Source organism: Pteropus medius, unplaced genomic scaffold (genome assembly GCF_902729225.1).
Source record: "Pteropus medius unplaced genomic scaffold, Ma_sr-lr_union100, whole genome shotgun sequence".
Lineage (NCBI taxonomy): Eukaryota > Metazoa > Chordata > Mammalia > Chiroptera > Pteropodidae > Pteropus > Pteropus medius.
In genome coordinates this window covers 26,019,215-26,038,173 of record NW_024349802.1, presented here as the reverse complement: position 1 = coordinate 26,038,173, position 18,959 = coordinate 26,019,215, and the positions used below count along the sequence as shown (strand labels likewise).

The window sequence follows — 18,959 nt, the reverse complement described above, 5'->3', positions numbered from 1 at the left end:
TTCTTTATTTTCTTGATTATTCATGTTGTTGAGATTGTACTTTTTTTTCTCTTTTCAGAGGACCAAAAGGATTTTGTCTATGCTGTCCACAGTATATTTTTATAATTTTTATAATTTTCTGCTCTTATTTTTACTTAGCACTTTTTTATTCTTTGAGCTAATTTACTTTTTCTGGATAATTAGCTCATTAATTATCAGCCTTTTTTTGTCTCTAGAATTTATAGCTATATATTTTCCTCAAACAAGTGATTTTACTTTATCCTACATAATTTAATATGGGTCTTATCATTTTTGTTTAGACTGAAGTGTTTTCTTAATTCCATTCCAATTTTTAAAATATGTATCTTTAATGATCCACAATATATTAATTGCTAAAAATTTTTAGCATTGGATTAGAAAATGGAATTTCCTTGTATATAGAAACATGACGCCAATTAGAAAAGTGGAATTTAGACAGTGGCATTTTATCTATCAAGTATTTATTGCTATGGATTGGTATAAGAATTACAGTATATAATATCATTCTCAAGCATAAGCATATTCAGAAGCAAAATTTACATAAACTTATCATAAAAGAGTAAGTAGTGAGAGAAGTATCATTTTATTAACCCTGGGGCTATCTTGGAATATTAATGAGAATACTTAGGCCTGAGAGCTAATAGTACAAATTGGAATGACAATATATGCCTCTACTAAATGCAAATGAATTTGTTCTATCATGTATATTTTCCCTAACTTTTATTAGCAGTGCCCTGAGTTGCAAGAATGTTTAATGGTTAGTGTACTGTGTAAAAAATCTGCGTAATTTTTAAACAGTTGTTTCAATTGAAATGAAAGCATTCCTTAGCTACAGTAATTCTTAGCATCTCTCTTGAAACTATTGAAATGTAGTTCTCAAAAAAGGACAAATACGTAAACTCCAAAAAGTTTTGATACATTTCCTTTCTGAAATTGGTCGTATAAATTTTATATGATTTGGTGTTTTTTTATTTTTTGAAGAAAGTAACTTTATTTTTTCTAATATATAAATTCACATAATCTTTATAAAACGCTGGAAAGATTTAAGAATAGAAAGTTTCAGGAACCTTTAAAAAGTGGAGTGTTGATGTGGCCGAAAATAGGAGAATTTGTCAAAAGTCTGTAAAAGAAACAATTATAATGACTTCAGCCTCCTCTGCAAAGTCTTCAAGATTCACTTATGAAAATGTTGATCCAATAAGACCTCAAGACTGCAACCAAGATAGCAAATACAGTGAGGGTTGAAATATCATCCTAAAGGAAAGGAATTTCAGTGATAACCTATATGCAGGAGACCTCCAGGTTTGTTCTTCCACTAAGAACAATGGTGGACTGACTTATACCTCTCAGAAGGGAAACTGAAGAGCTCCTCTCTGTGGTGGTTGTTGGGGGAGACCTATATGTAATGATAATTGAGAACCTTCTAATGAAATCGGGCTCTGTCTATAGGGCTCCAGCATGCATGTGGACTTTTTAATAAACTTTTAAAGATATTGTCAGATTTTCTTTCTTATATAATTTTCAAAGTATATCATTTACTATTTTTACAACACAGAATTCTCTCATTTTCAGAATAAGAGAAAAAAATCCCATTTTGCCACCCTTATTGACATAAGAGCAGTAAAGGAAAACACAAAATAAATGTGTTTACGGCTATGTTGTTAGCTGCATACGTGTTTGGAATTGATTTGTCTTGGCAAATGAAGTCTCTTCTGTAACTGTCCTCTATGTCAAACTTTTGTCCTAAATTCTTTCATCTGTATTAATTTAGCTAAACCAATTTTCTTTGTGTGGGTAGTTTCCTGGTATTTCTTTTCCTACTATTTTAACCTTTCTGTGCTTTATGTGTATCTCTTATAAATAGCATACGGTTGGATTTTGTTTTCAAAATTTTCTTTTTCCTGCTTGGCCTATTTCTTTTCTTTTCTTTCTTTCTTTCTTTTTTTTTTTTTAGGTGCGGCAACCCTTGGTTGACCTCACAGACTGCAAGGACCTTGTCAGTTTATAATACTTATTTTTTTATTTTTTACACCTACAGTACCCGGTCTTCCTAGGTGGTCTCCCATCCAAGTACTAACCAGGCCCAACCCTGCTTAGCTTCCAAGATCAGACAAGATCGAGCTTGTTCAGGGTAGCATGGCTGTAGACTGGCCTATTTCTTTTTTGTTGCTTTTTCTGTATTTTCTCTTTCCTGTCTTCTATTTTCCATTTTAAATGCTTTCCTCCGATATCTGGTAAAAGTCTTGGTTGACTGTTCATTATTTAGAGTGGGAAATAAGCTGACTGGAGCTTTAAAAGGGTAACTGGGTCATATCAATGGTGAGAATTGCTTAAAAACAAAAATTCTCAATGCCAGCACTATAGACATTTGGTGCCAGATAATTCTTTGTTATCTGGGGCTGTCCTGTGTATTGAACAATATCCTTGGCCTCTACCTGTTAAATGCAATTAATACTCCCCAAATGTGATAACCAAAACTACCTACAGACATTGCCAGAGTGAGGTGTAGGGTGCAAAATCAACTTGGTCGAGAATCGCTGTTGTAAGATGATCTGATCATTCGTTGGGGAACCCCTGGTGTCAGGACTTTTGTGGTTCCTCTTGAGCTAATAAGAGTTCCCAGGAACAAATCTTACTATCCCCTGCCTGTAAGATAAAGATCTGGTTGAAAATATTTTTGTCATTCTCCATGTCCTCTCTTTGGCGGAATACACATTTATTCAGAAACTCCACCCCCCTTCCCATGGTCATATGCTTAACCAACACTGGCCAATGATTGGTTTACAAATGCACATGTGACAGAATTCTGAAGAATTAAACATAAGGGAGAGGCTTCATTGGTGGTGGTAGTAGCAGAGTGTCTGAAAGAGGTTTCCCTATTATAAAAACATATAGAATAGATAATTTTCTCATTTGATAACTGGCGTCGAGGTTGACTGTGATTTCTGGAACCCAAGAGAAGCTGAAGTTCAGGATGCAGAGCAGAGAGAGAATAAGAATGTGGGTCCTTATGATATTGTGGAACCATTAAATTAACTAACTCTAGAAACCAACTCCAGGTTTGTTTGTTTTTTAACTTAGATTTTACTTACTTGAGCCATCAATTGATTCTAGATTTTTAAAAAGTACAACTGAAGTCATTTTAATTGATATTTTTCCAAAAGTAAATTGTGCTTTATAATTATATTGACTTCTAATAATTACATTGTTTTATGTGCAATCAGTTCTTTGATACTCAGGGGTGAAAAATATCCATTTACTTGGACATATTTGAAGCCAGAATTTCAATAGTCAAAACTTGGTATTTTTTTAGATCACACTTTTAAACTCACAGGAATGGTGGTCTATGAAGCAAACAAACTTTTAAATACTATAAAGTGAAGGAATCAAGAAAGAGGGCAAAGCAGGAACACAATTGTTTTGACATTCTAATTATAAATACATTAGACTTGGCGCAAAAAATCATCAAACCATCAGTCTTGACGATGGTTAAGTTAATTCACTTTTTGAAATTCAATAATTCATCTGTGAAATGTCAGCAGCTGGGTCTTGTTAATGGTAAGCCTTTCATTCTTGTTAAATCGATTGTAAATAATAGAACCTCTCTGAGAAAAATGATGAAATAAGCATTGATTTCCAAATTGGGTGTCAGATACAGAGCATTAATAAAACACATTGCAAGCAAACAAGTACCTAATATACTCTGATCACTGAAATAGTAATCAGAGGGGGGAAAAAAATCAATGATTTTTGTGTAAGTTGCTAGTAGTTTTACAATTCATTTGTATCTATGTACCATCATATCAAATTTGTCATTTTAGACCCTATGTGGTTACTTAATTTTCATTATCCTCACCAGCAAAACCAGGTAGTTTTGTGTAATGTTAGATTTGTTTCTCCTTTCTTCTAAATAGGTGACAAGCATCTGGTCACATAGTGTTTTAGTTGCCTGACACCAATGATTTTGTTTTGTTTAATGCAATACAATAATCATTTACAGCAAGTCACATAAAACACTACAGAAAAATGTAACAGCTCTAATAAAACTTTCAAAGGAAAATAAAGCTCTCTAGCAGGTGTCCATAAAAGTGCTTTATGCCCACAAACTCTATTAAATGTTAATGCCGGTGTCCTGTGACTACCACATATGGGGTCTGTTTGAAAGGAAAATGTGGTTGTGCAACTGTGATTCTCCAGCAAAGGAGGTTGGAAGGGCGATGCTATGTTATCTATTAGACTGAAATATGAAAGCCATTAGAAGCTCTACTCATTGTGCATTTTATGAAGGACTAGTTTGAGGGAAAATACATGAATTTTTTAAAAAGCGTTACATGGGATAAGGGTGGAAATACCAAGGGCACAACTCTCAAAAGAGTATACCCAAAATTCTCAAAGTTATATAGCACAATTTTTTTTTTTTATCCGAGGATGTTCCCTAAAGATAAAATAGCAGTGATGGAGTAATGGTAGATTTGAGCTTGGTTTTTCTCTTTTAGTAGTGTTTCCTCACATTTCGTTACTAATTGCATTTTGTCTCTGAGTCTTTTGTTTTCCTTTTTATTTCTATATTTCTTTATGAAAGCTTTTTAGGAAGTTATTCAAATAATGTTTTGGCTGTTATCAAAGGTTAAATAAGTGATAGTGGGGAATATGTTGTCTTTGACCTCAGCAACAGGTTAATTAACTCTGTAGAAACCTCATTTTGAAGAGTAGGTGAGATCCAAATGGTCACTGCAAAAATAGTTAGAAATAGAAGCTATTACCCACAAAAGAGAATTATAGCCAAATACATGATGTGAAGTGACTGACTGTTAAATGTAAAACAATATATTTACAGAGCGTAGGGAACTTGTAATCTGACATCTTTTTCCCAAATCTATACAGAAGAAGGAAACAAGATAGTTACAGAACTTAAATTACTCCAGGTGAAGAATATTTGCAGGATCTGGAAAATTTTAGCTGGAAGTAAAGACTCAGACTCAGGTAGTCTAACAGGTGGTAAAGATCCATTGTATTAGGATGACAATATAATTAATTTTCCAAAGGGTTTATCTTTGAGAATAAAAGGGAGATTATACTCATGATTAGGTTGGGACAACCATGATAAACGAGGACTGCACTTAGCAAACAGGTTGTATGGTCATCTTAATTTTAAAAAAGAGTTGTTTAACTGCTGACCTCAAAGAGTTTAAGTAGGATCAATGATAGAGACAGATATTGGATTCTGTGTAAGGAAGGAATTCGTAAGAAACTCAAGTGGCTAAAATGGGATGCTTACCTTTGGGAATATCCAGTTAGTCAGTGAAGTTGCTCAAATGAGATTGTGAAGCCATTTAACATGGACATTTTAGTGGAGATTTGAGCATCAGAATTACGGTTGGACCAAATGAACTTCAATGTTTTCACAAACCTTGAAAATCTGTGGTTCTAAATTTTAAATGAAGTCCCTCGGAGAGCTGTACATTCTAAATAAGTTGTTTTAGGATCTATCCATAGAATTGTATTCTAGAATGAGTGCAATCTAGCATGGCTGTAGTATAGCTCTAAATTACCGACATCAGAATGAATTTCAGTTTTGGCCAAGACTGAGCTGGGCAGAAACCTCAGGATTCTAATTTTGAGTAGCAGGATCTAGTGCTAGGACTGTTAAATTATAACTGGGTGAGACACAAAATTAAGGTATAGATTAAAGAGCTTCAGACTTGAAGAAAAATTCCCTCCTAGGACAGCTTGAATAATGTGGGAAGGCTAACGATGTCTATAAAAGGCAGTACTGTAAAGGAGACATTCTGTTTAAATTAGTTTTAGACTGCTTTCTGATATTAAGCTCCAGGGTCCATGATGCACAGACCATGTGCTCACAAAAACGTTTCTAATTATTTTTAAAATGTTCTCTCTTCCTTTGGGAGTTTTGCATACAAACTGGCTGATTTCATAGTTATAAGCTCATATTCAAGATTCATATTTTACATAAAATATAGTATTAATAGTTTGAAAAGTATTTCTTGCATAAGAACCATAGATTTCTACTTCTCTAATACCTGCTTTTTTGAATTAATGCCATGCAGGCATGAAAACAGTTGTATTCTGACCACCTGTAGATTCAGGTTTCATAAGTAAGCACCATCAATTACATAATAGTCTGTGCTTAAAGAGAGCGCAAAGAATTTAGTCAGATGTCTCTGTTAACTAATGTGCATGAGAAAAAAATAATGTAGGGTGAAAACTTTCCAGGAAGGAGAGATAAAAGGTACTTCTAATACAATGGAAAATATTTTTTTTCAAGTTATTATCTCAATGTAAGATTATATCGGTAATATATTAGAAGGTAAATTTTGGCTGAGGCCAATTTATTATAGCACATCTCTATAGTGTATTAACCCTGAGTTGTACTTCATGAAAGTACATGTTGAAGTCCACTTCTTTAAGTTCCCTTGCTCCTTCGGTGTTAGGATTAATAATTGCAACTTCTTTGACACTTAGCACTATTTTATAAGAGAATATCAGGGTTAGGCTTATGTAAAATATTTATTAAATGGCTGGTGAGTACTTAACTAAGAGACATAGCAGCACTCGAAGAATATATTGTTTTCACTTACTATAATGAAAGAGCATGATCTACAGGCTAGCTTCTAGAATAATCTAATACCTTGCACAGCTGCTACTTCTGGAAATGATGCTCAGTGTGATGATTGCCTATACATTATGACCTCTAAAGGTTATATTATTTTTACCTTTCTTTTAATCTTTACTTTGTGACATGCCCCTGCAGCTGACCACTTGGAGGGGATCATCATTGACTTGCAGCAACTTTGGCAGGTTTTGGTTTTGCCAGCAGTGGTTTAATTGTGGCATTAGCACTCTTGGCATGCAAAAGGGGGAAGCTGACAGCCTCAAGGGGTGAGAGTGGGGAGAACAGGGCAGCTGGGATTAAGGCAGCATCCTCCAAACATTTTGTCTGAGTCTTGGCCCATATGTGCTGGGTCTTAGCCCATAGGATTGGCTGGTCCATCAGCACGGTTTGAGTGCCCATGGAATATAGGCACATGGTGTATACTATTATGATTACAGGACAGACACTCAGTATCATAGGTCTTCATTTTGGGAATAAGACGCCCTCCCTTGTTACACAGAAATACTAGAAAAGCCAAATGTGACCCTTTTCATACATCCTGAAAGCTGAAAGATGGGCTGTTCTACATAGGATATGAAATTGTTCTTAAAAGCATAATAACAATAAAGGATACTGACAATAGAAAATACGTCAGTAGTTCTCGGTGCATGCTAAACAAATATTTCATATATATCAATTTGTTAAATACTGCCCACAACCCTGTGAGAATTGAAGCTAGAAAAGTAAAGTAACTTACATGGACGATAGTGGCAGAGCTGGGATTTGAACACAGGTAATCACAGCTTTTTTTTCTTAACAACCATGCACAGTGGCTAAAAGCCCTGCGATCAGCCAAAGCTAAGTTAAAAGGCTGAAAAGCTGACACTTAACATTCAAGCTTTTTTTTTTTTAATTGATCTGTAAAATGAGACTTGTAATAGAATGTAACTCTTAACATAGCTTTGGAAATTATGATATCTCTGGCATATAGAAAGTGCTCAGTAAATGTTAGCTTAGTATAATTTATAATGATAGAAGTAGAAGGCTATCAATTGATGGATATGAAAGAGCTTGGTGTGTATTTCTGTGTTTTATGGGCACACGTGAAGGGGGAATCATAGCCAGAGGGCGGATGGTAGCAGAGGCGAGATAGTAGCCAGAGTGGGAGATGAAAGGAAAGGAGGAATGGTAGCAGAGGAGTGATGGCCCCTGTTTTCATTTAGAATAGGTAGTTTAACCACCCCATAGAGGCCCTGTAGTGGAGAAATTTTGCCTCAGGCCTGTACTTCAACTTCCTTCATTTTGAGCAAATTCACCTCACTTTACATCTGACATTCCTGGGTCTTATTTAACTGGAAAACAGTAACTGTTAGTCTAATTTCCTCTTAATAATATTGTGAATTTCCTTCTCTAATTAGATAATAGAATTATTGAGAATTTTGAAAATAGAAAACGGGACAATCTGCTGAGGACAGGAAGTGATAGCAATGTGCTGGACTATGTAAGAGCTCACAGCACACAATCCAAGACACAAAATGTGTGGATTCGTCAAAATCCACAGAGCTATCATCTATATTCTTTTGTTTTTATTTCCGGATGTGTGAGTGCTATCACCACAAACTATCATTATCACCTCTTTTTTTGTAGTTTTGCTTTCCTTGACTGATTCATCCTGGGGCAGTTTGCAAACTTCATGCTTTCAAATTGGGGCTTTTCATTGATGAAACAGAACAGGAAGGAAAATCTTGACTTTACTCTTGAGTTACTGCAATATTTACATTTTTTATTACCTTATATTTGTTGAAGGGGTGAAAATTGGCTTAGGAAATAATAGGAGAAAATCATAATATTAATATTTCTAAAGATATTTTTATGTTGATATGCACAAGTCGTTGGCAATTTGGGTATTTCTGAAATCTTCATACCAAACATTTGCTTAGAATATTTTTAAGTTTTCAATTTCTACTCTTAGTGTTTAGGTAGTGTCTAAACACTACCTAAATACTACCTCCCCTCTCCAATGTATATAGTTACATCTTAATACACACACACACACACACACACACACACAATGCAATACACACACACACACACACACACACACACACACATCATAATAATACTTTTTAAAGGTATCTTCAGTAAGGACAGAAATTTTGCTTTTCAGAAGTTTTTAGTTTTTTAATATGTGGTCCAAGATATGAAAGTTTTCTGTAAATAAGAAAACAGTTTCCTGTTATTAAAAGAGCTGTTAAAAAATTTTTGGCAGACAATTCAAAGAAGTTATCTTCAGGCTAAGAGTAAGAATGTTAAAAAAATTTAACTCAAAAGAATTTCTTGGATTACCATGAAAGAAAACTCTAATAATGTTTGTGTAGCACATTCATTACTATAATGTGACCAGTAGTGCACACAATAATTTCATGTATAACAACTCTACATTATCAGGTGAAAATAGTGAGGAATTAGGCCAACTCAGGTGTGACTATGGTTGACTAAGGTGTGACTTCCATATATCTTACCATAGATGTACTCTTTTCATTGGTTTTCCTAGAGCTTATCATTTTTCTGCCACCTAAAAGCACTGGTCTATGATGGTTGCCTTGCTGGTGCTGTCCATAGAGATTCGATGAGAACTGTGGTGACTCCTCTCTTCCCATTTGGTGGAGTTTCAACCTGCATGCATTTCTAACTTTTCAAGCTCTTGCCTCTGGCTGGTGTTAAAGTTCCTTCGATTAGTCTCTCACAGTTACTGATGGGGGATTCCAGGAAACTCAAGGCTCACTTTCGTGTTGATCACATCCCAGGCTCTCTGAGAACTTGGACTTGTGTTTCTTGGGCAGCACCATGGACAAACGTGACTTTGCCATGTTTCTAACTGACAATAGCCTTGGAATGTAGGCATATAGAGGATGTAGGAAAACCTGGCTAAACAGAAGAATGGAAAGATCTGAGGAATAGCTGGTGTTACACCAGTTCTTGAATAGAGAGTTCTCTCTTTTGTCTTTTCCTGGGCAAGGAGTTGTTTGTGTAGGTGCTTCCTAAATGCCTGGGCAGTATTGCATGACATATGATGGGAGTCACACAGATGTGGTTTGAGTTTCTGGTCACTTAGCAGATACGTGACCTTGGGCAAATTGCTTAACCCTGCTAGGCCTCCATTTCTTCATCTGTTAAAATGGGGATAAGAAGGGGTATTATCAGATAGATGCCCTGCAGCAGCTTAACTAACATTTGTGAGTAAAGTAGCTCCAAGGTTAAAATGCACATAGAAAAGCTCTGTGCATTTAAATCTTTCTGCAAAGTTGTGACCAATATAGCTCATAAAATTTGATTTTAAGCAAATGAAGAACTGAATGTAAAAAAAGTAATCCTACCGAGGACTATAAGTTTCAATTTACATGATACCTGATGACATTTTGCCTTTGAAGTCTCTTTGCACATCTTTCATTTAGATTGTTCTCAAAGCTAGGCTGTGTGTCAGTCATGCTAGTGGTGGCATATGGTGCGCACCAGTTAATACCAGGGAGCCCAGACTGCCCGAACTGCAATCTTGTCTGTTCCACTTACTGGCTGAGTGGCCTTGAGCAAGTTACTTAGCCTGGCCGTGCTTCAGTTTCCCACCTCCCAAATGGGAAGAATAACTACAGCTTCCTTATAGGTTAGTTATGTGCATTATGAGATATTGTTTTAGGTGCTTTATATGCTTTTCTCAGCATATGGTACACATGTTACCTGCTTCTTATCCATCCCTATGCCTGAAGTATATAGTTAATGCTAATGAACATTTGCTTTTATCAGAATTTTTCTCTATGATTAATTAAATATTGACTTTAATAGTGAAAAAAGGTTAGGCAAAAATGAACAGACACAAGGGATGCTAAAGAAAAGTCTAATCATTTTCTGGCCTATGAGACATGGGGAACAAATCAGTCGAACATTCTATAATAGATAAGAATTAAAGAATTAAAGAGAACTTCTACCTCGGAAAGAGAGACTTGGGCTGCCCACAGCTGGGGGCATACCCCTAGGGTCCAACTTTCTTAAGCCACCCTTGATTTTGGAAAGGCACCTATAGAAGTAGGCAAGATGGTAGCTGAGAGCTGGCCAGAGTAGATCACTAGCATGTGGGGAGGAGAAGGCTGTTGAGAAAACTGGTCTGTGGCCCAAAGGCAGCCTAGCTAGACTTTTGAGGGAGCCAAGGTGAGGGAGTAAGAACTTGAGGAGAGACAGATGGTGAGTTATCATCATCCTTGCACATCAGTGTGAAATTTTAGAAGGCTAGAGGTAGCCAGGTGGATGAGGACATTTTCTGGCTCATCAACCCTGAGATAGAAAGCAACACCTTTTCTCTAATTCACTTGAGCTCCATCTTAGGAACAAAGAAAAATGTGGTTGGCTTTTTTCTTTTACTTGCGCCTGATATGCTCACACAGAGAGAATTGGTTGGAGGTGGAAGAATGAGGGCTCTCTGAGAGATGAAACATTTTTATTTAAGGGAGCTGAATACTATTTCTAGAGACTGGGTAAAGCTTAGTTCAACTGATGGTATAAACTGGTCAATTATTTCCTTCCACTAACCAGATGGAGGAGACTTATGAAGTAGGCCAGGTTAATTGAGATAAAATAAAAGATAGGTTTCCTGCGTTTTCAACTTATACTGTGAATTAAATTTTGCAGCCTCAATCAATAGGTAAAATATGTGGTTTTATTGAATTTCTCTGTGAGTGCTTGACAGGGAAAATGACCAAAACACATTCGTTTACTTCTCAAAGGAGTTGGTAAACCCCAAAAATCAAGAATTATGATTCTGCCCAAGATTTACCAAGAAAATTCCTAATGGTACTTTCTTATCTATAAAAAGCAAGGGCTAGTAGTTCCCTTTATATTTTTTTTTCCAGCACATATTCATGTAGAATAAATGGCATTGAAATATTAAAAATGCACACACAAAGCATAATGTTAAATTCAGTGATGATCTAACATAATATGGTGACAGATGCTGGAGATCTGAAGCTGTTTCTGGGATGTGATGATGTAAGTGATCTTTTGGCAATTGCTTTTTATTCAGGATGGTGTTATCTGAGTCTTCCAAGTGGCCACATTTAAAGTAGCTGATTCAGGAGTATACTATGTGTTTTCTGTACCAAACATATATAACACTAGGATTACCTTGAGTTATCGAGGACCATATCTGCCCAAATGGAGATCCTTTGAATGAGCTTCAGTAGCAGCGGAACACCTGCTTAATGACAATTGCACAAAGGTTTCTCTTCAACTGCATGAAATTAATTTGCACCTGAACCATGTTGAGAGATTATGTTAACCTATTCACTATCTTGACCTTGTTAAACATTAAGGTGGGAAAAATTTTAAGAACGATATTTGTATATGGTTGCCCAGATTGTTAAGTGAATGCAATCTCAAAATAGAGGAACAAAAGAAACATTTAGAATGAATTGTCTAACATTCATTTAAATGTTTGAGATGTTATTTATAGCTTTAATTTTTTGACCACCCACTCAGTGCAAGACAGAGATGAATAAGATATGGCTTTTGACTTTAAAGATCTTACCTTGGTGAAATAAAAATACCTGCATATGTAGAATTCTTTTTATGTATATAGTCATGTGCATTTCCTAGAAAAAATGTTTATATAACATTTTCATTCACTTTTCAAACAAGCCAGTGACTCCAAAAGATCAAGAACAATTGTAGTTTTAGTCTGCTTGATGTAAGCCTGTCCTTTTCAATGATAATTATTCAGAGAGTTCTGTGACTTAGCCAGTCTGCTTTTGACTAGTGATAATAAAATTATATCAATAAGAGAATTCGATTATTTAGCTTATTTGTAGCAAGTATATGTGAGGTGCCAGGGAAACAAAGACAAGGAAGCTGTAGTGCTTGACCTTATGGAAGCCAGTATCCAACGGGAACAAACAATGTGGTACAAGCTGTAGTGAAGGTTTGAGCTAAGTACATAGGATATGAGGAGAGTCAGGAGGCTTCTCAAAAGATTGTCATATAAATTGAGTTGAAGAACATATATGAAAACATATATGTTTTCCTCTTTCCTTTTATCTAGGGAGGTGTACTTAATCTCTCCACCTGCTTTGCTAAGTTGTATAAAATAAAATGAATCCTCTTTATAACATTTAGGAAAGTAAAGCTGACTATTGATTACCAGGTGGCATGCTAAGTGCTTTCATAAGAACTATTTGATTTACTCAACCATTTCCAAATAAAAAAACTGAAGCTCAGAATTTTGTAGACTGATTATAGGGCTAACTCATTAAATAGGGGAAATAAACATGGATTGGTTCAATCTATTTAGATCATAGGCAGCTCCTAGTTAGATTTGGGATTGCATTTTTCAGAAGCTCATTTTTCATCAGTCTTGAGCTCTGGATTAGTGGTTCTCAAACTTTTATGCACATCAGAATCACCTGGAGTTCTCATTAAAACAGACTTCTGCATCCTATCCCTAGAGTATTCAGTAGGTGGAGTGGAGCCCCAGAATTTGGGTCCATGGACCATACTTTGAGAACCCATGCTGTAGATTAAAGAAGGTTTATGTACTCGTGGATTAAAAAAGGCACTCACGGATTAAAGTAAAATTTACACATTTTTTTCTCTTTCCATATACTAATTATCTCTATCCCACTTGCTCCCTACAAGTAGGCTTTTAAAAAGAAACTGTGACCCTTTTAGGATGGCTGTTGTAAAATGCTCAGAAAGTGACAAGTACTGGTGAGGATGCAGAGAATGTGGAATCCTTGTGCATTGTAGGTGGGAATGTTAAAAGATGCATCTGCAGTGGGACAGCATGGTAGTTCTTTAATTAGATATAGCATTAACATGTGATCTAGCAATTCAACTCCTGGATATATGCCCCCCAAAACTAAAAGTAGAGACTCAAACAGATATTTGTACAACCATGTTCAAAGGAGCATTATTCACAGTAACCAAAAGGTGTAAACAACTCGGATGTTCATGGCTGGACAAATGGATGAACAAAATTTATTATCTACATACAATGGAACATTATTCAGCTTAAATGGGAATTACGTTTTGGTACGTGCTACAACACTGGTGAACCTTGAGGATATTGTGCTAAGTCGAATAAGCCAGACACTAAAGAACAAATATTGCATGTTTCCACTTATATGAGATATCTAGGATAGTCAAATTTATAAAGACAGTAAGTAAAATAGTGCTTACTAGGAGCTTGGAGAGAGAGGAGAATGGAGAGTTATTATTTAATGGGTACAGAGTTTATTTGAGATAAAGTTCTGGAAATAGATCATGCCGATGGCTGTATAACATTGTGAATGTGGTTAATGTCGCTGAACTATACACTTAAAAATGGTTAAAGTCGTAAGTTTTGTTATGCTTATTTTACTACAATAAAAAAGGGACTATGAAGAGTATTGCACATACTCTCTTGCTCATCTCACTAATTCTCTAAAACTTGCTAGAATGATCTAGACAGTCTTGCTAGAAAGACTGATGAACTTGGAATGGGGAAGTATTTACTGCTACAGTGGAAAAATAAACCTCTTTTTTAGATACATTGCATACCAAAATTTGACCTAGAAAAATGTACACATTGAACCAGCCCAGAAGTTAACCCTTTACATCCAACCACTGGCCGGGCTTCCAGGAAAATAATATTTCTCAATTTGCCTGAATGGGGAGCCACTGTCCATAAGTTTAGCACATAGAAATGGCTGGAAGTCAGAGACTGTCTGATTCGGCATCCCTGATGTCTGTCTCTGACACTTACGTCTAAATTAGACTGCTGCTAATTAAATAAACGTGTAAAGCCAGAATCATGCCCGGTCTCTCCTCCTTCATAAAGCAGGGCATTGCCATTTTGGGTAGTTGTCCTTATCCATCATTTCATAATTTCTAACCTTAGGCATAGCTGTTTAACTCAATTAAATGTGACCAAAGTGATCTTCGTTGAAAAACCTAATAGTAAAATAAATATATGGAGTGAAATGCTCAGGGGTGATTTCTGCGACTCAAGTCAGGGCTATTAATTTTGGGTAGCATGTGTAGTTCTCCATCATTTTTCAAAAGAAATTTCGTCTCTCTGAATTATGCTTTTGTGAAGGAGAAGATTGTTCCTGAATTATATGCCACACGTCTATTTTAATAAAAATTTTATTATATTGAAGTGACCAATTTTCTTGATCCTTGCAAATGCCATAACTATATATTATGTGCTGTTAAATTATATTAAAAGTATGAAACTATATTTTAAAACTATAAATGATAGAGTTATTTATTTAGGTCAAAAATTAGGTACAAGATTAATACTTGATAACGATGTGGTTGTCATTCTTTTTTTGCATCTTCCATTTCTTTTACAGTAGTTTCCTCTTATCTGTGGGGAATATATTCCAAGACCCCCTCCAGTGGATGCCTGAAACTGCAGAGAGTACCAAACCCTATGTACTATGTTTTTTCCTATACACACATATATTTCATTCAAATGAAGTACCTTGCAATTCTCTTTGGCATATCAGAATTGCAAGTATCTCTTTTCTTGCACTTTGAGGCCATTATTAAGTAAATACAAGCACTCTGATCCCCCAAAGTCAATCTGATAACCGAGACAGCTACTAAGTGACTAATGGATGGGGAAGTGTATACATTATTATGATACTGGACAAAGGGATGTTTAACATCTGGATGGGATGAAACTGGTTGGTGTGAGATTTCATCACACTACTCAGAATGGCATGCAATTTCAAACTTATGAGTTTAATTCTGCAATTTTCCACTTAATCTTTTTGGACTGCGGTTGATTATGGGTAACTAAAACTGTAAAAAGCAAATCCATGGATGAGGACAACTACTGTATGTATTCAATGTAGTCTTAAAATCAGAAGGGACATTTACTTCCATAGAACACAATGTTCTGAGAGGTATTGATGAGTTTTTTTCTTTGAAGGAAGTGTTGTTTGGTCAAATAACTTTGACAAAGTTTGGGTTAAACAAAAATTTTAAAAATACAGAATTTTAAAGAACACTTTACTTCTAATTTGCATTGTGAATTGCCAAGAAGAAGTTAGTAGAATTCAGTCTTCCAAAACTTACTTATAGAAGCTTTAAGTTTTCTCAGAGGAATCTCTTAGAAGTAGGGGAAAATAAAATGGACCTTGAAAATGTTAGTCCAACTTCCTGTATTGGTTTATTTGGCATTCTATGACCTTGAAATTAGATTATTTTTCACTTTGGAGTAAAAAGACATGGGATTAAGAGTCAAGACCAGAGTTTGATTCCCTACTCAGTTGGCTAACTGGGCAGCCTCAGACATTTCTATAACTCTGATAATTCATACTTAGATTGGGGCACTACTCCCTCTCATGTCCGACTCATAGAATTGTTGCCAACAAGTGAGGTAATATTTGTGAAATAGCCTTGTAAACTACAAAGCACAATTACAGAGCATCGTTATCATGAGAATAAGTACAATTAGATAACAGCTTTGGTATTTACTATTTTTGTGATTACATTTAGATGCAAAATTTTATGCATACTATGATTATATAATATGATCACAGCAATGTCTAAAAATAACCTTATATATAGAATAAATAATATTGGGACACCCAATGCTCAAATATTAGCAATATTTTGTTTTGGTAAGGGTTTTAGGTGAGTACTTTTTAATTTTATGTAATAGTTTATAGCACACAGATTATTTTTCTGATCAGCTTCATTTCCTAGGAAGTCTTTCTTCCCCTGTAGTAGAAACCCATGCTGTGGTGGCTGTTAGCTTTCTGCTTCCACATATTCAGCATTTTATGTTTTCCCTCATTGTTTCAAGATGGCTGCTGTACCACCAGGCCCCACAACTATGGGCATGGGCAAGGGAAAGGGTGAAAAATCTGCTTTATGCAAGGAAAGGAGATGCTTTTCAGTAAAATTCTATTCATAATTCACTTGCCAGAATTACTTCATGACCATCCCTGGCTTGAAGTGGCTGGGAAATTAAGTCTTTAGCATTCTGACTTCTGGCGCTTAGTTCTCAAGATGTAGTCCCCAGACTGGCAGCATTAGCATCACCTAGAATCTTGTTAAAAATGGAAATTCTCCTATTCTACACTTGATGTTCTGTCAAGATTAACTACTTAATTTGTGGGGTCCAAAATAAAAATGTGAAGCTTCTAGTTCAAAAAGTATTAAAACTTTCAAGGCAGAGCAATGGCAAAAGTCACATGTCTGTGAAGTAGTCCTACCTTTTGTAATAGAAAGAGTAACAAGCTTTCTGGGTGATTCTGAGGCATGCTCAGTTTTGAGAACCACTGGAGAGGATTTGGCAGCCTAGAATAGGCACTTAATTATTCTCAAGATCTTCCAGCTCCTTGAGAAACCTGCTGGGTGCTTGTAGAAAGATTCAGTCACCAATCAGTCATGTGAGAAACAGAAGTTTGTGTGAGATATATATCTATGCATATGCCATTGGTAAAAAGCAATGGCGGACAAAAGCCCAGTGGGAATTGAGTAGGACCCAGAGGACCTTCTACTTGCCAACAGCTGTGGCCAAGGATGAATTCCAGACTAATAAGCTGGGTAGTGTTGCTCCCCTGATAAATGGTCATTTCAAGGGGTATAAAAAATTGCAGATGAGCCTTCAATGAAAGTGAAATTAAAGTCATTTATCCAGATCATTTGGAAATATCAACTCCCTTCTTAAAGAAGGAAAATATAATAAAGCTCCCTCATAAAGATATAAAATATTTAACATATGACTTCTGCTTTGTACCAGCATCACCTCTTAATGGTCCCATTATTTTGTTATGTTTAACTTCAATGAAAAATTTAGGAGGAAGGATGGGCAAATGTTTAACCCAAATCAGGATTTTTCTTGCCTGAAATCTGTGATTACATCATTGGCACATTTATATTGCAAGACACTTTTACGATATAAGCATTTTTTCATTTGGACAGCAACCATAATAAATTGAAATAAAATTCAGTCTTGATTGATGTTGTAAGTGTCATGTACAGGGCAAGTCCCATCTATTAAGTGTGGTTTGCCAGGGCAGCAATAATAGTAGCATTTGAATGTTTTTCTTATTAAGGAGAAAAATGGTCAGGAACATTGGCTTGGTGGACTCCAAGGACTGTGGCAAACGGAAAGTGCCTGCAGCATGTATGACTCCTTCCCAGGCTTTAGGATAAAGGTGGTCAGAGGGCTGCAAGAATTATTTTTCCTTTTTTCAAAATTAGGATAAACTATTACAGTTTGTGGAATGAAAGAGAGAGGCTGATTACAACATAATGGAGTGTACCATATTCATCTCTTTGAAATATGACCTCACCCGGCCTTTTCCATTTTACAATCGATTCTCTCATTCCCTTAATGAACCTTTGCATTCATGAGTCTTCCTTGGAAGTATGCACATGAAGTATTGCTGGAGCAAAGAATAATTGTCTGCCAAGTAAGTAAGAACAAAGTGCCTCTCTTGTCATTCAGTTCAATTACATTAGAAACTGTTAATGCATCATGTTGGGCGCCGTATTGTTTTGCTTAATAATTATCTAATTTGCCAAAGCTTGCTTTAAAAAATGTTTTTTGAAAACCGGTACAATAGAGTTGCCTATTTCTCTAGAGATGGGATGAGAGGGCTGATGCCACTGTATTTAACCACAATCTTAGTTCTTAAAATGTTGCTAAGCATGTCTAATTTGAGCAAAGTAGCACATTCAGTTTGACAGCGATACCGTGAAACGGAAGGTGTAATAAAATTATAGGGAGAAGTCGGATGTTTGTAATAGAAAGGAATATGAAGCAATAAATAATTCTTGGGGTTCTGAATAACATGTCTATAATTTGGAATGCATACATACAAGGTCCATTGATCCAATATTTGAAGAAAATGATAGGTTTTACATAACCAAAGACTTAAAATATGTTTGTCTCATCTTTTGATTTCTTCCCTCCACCGGTAGGAATTAAACTGTGCTCTGTTGAAAATGTTGGTTATGTATTTGACTCAGTGTAAATTGGATAAAAATCTTGGTGTGAATTGATGGCAAATACCATGAAAAAGGAAAGAAGGGGATTGGACTATGACTGTACTTGTCAGCCACAAAACAATTTCGAAGGTTATGCCCCTTGCTTGGAAGCGAAGGACTACAGTTGCCAGTGTGTGATGGGATGTTTAAACTGAGCCCAGGTGTATTAAGGGTAGACACAAAGCAATAAAAAAAAAAAAAATTTTCAAACAATAAGTAAAAAGGAAAAGGGAAAAGTGGGCATTATCATGGGCCCCTATTTGAAAGAAGGAAAAAGATGAGAGAACAGAGT

The 18,959-nt window shown here is 35.7% G+C and overlaps 1 long non-coding RNA gene and 1 pseudogene across 1 annotated transcript in view; one reads left to right on the top strand and one right to left on the bottom strand.

Annotated features, from left to right (window-relative positions):
* Positions 1-18,959, top strand: part of LOC120581647 (uncharacterized) — a 190,147-nt gene that overhangs the window by 41,430 nt on the left and 129,758 nt on the right. The window lies entirely within an intron of this gene.
* On the bottom strand, positions 2,048-2,166 carry LOC120581730 (uncharacterized; annotated as a pseudogene).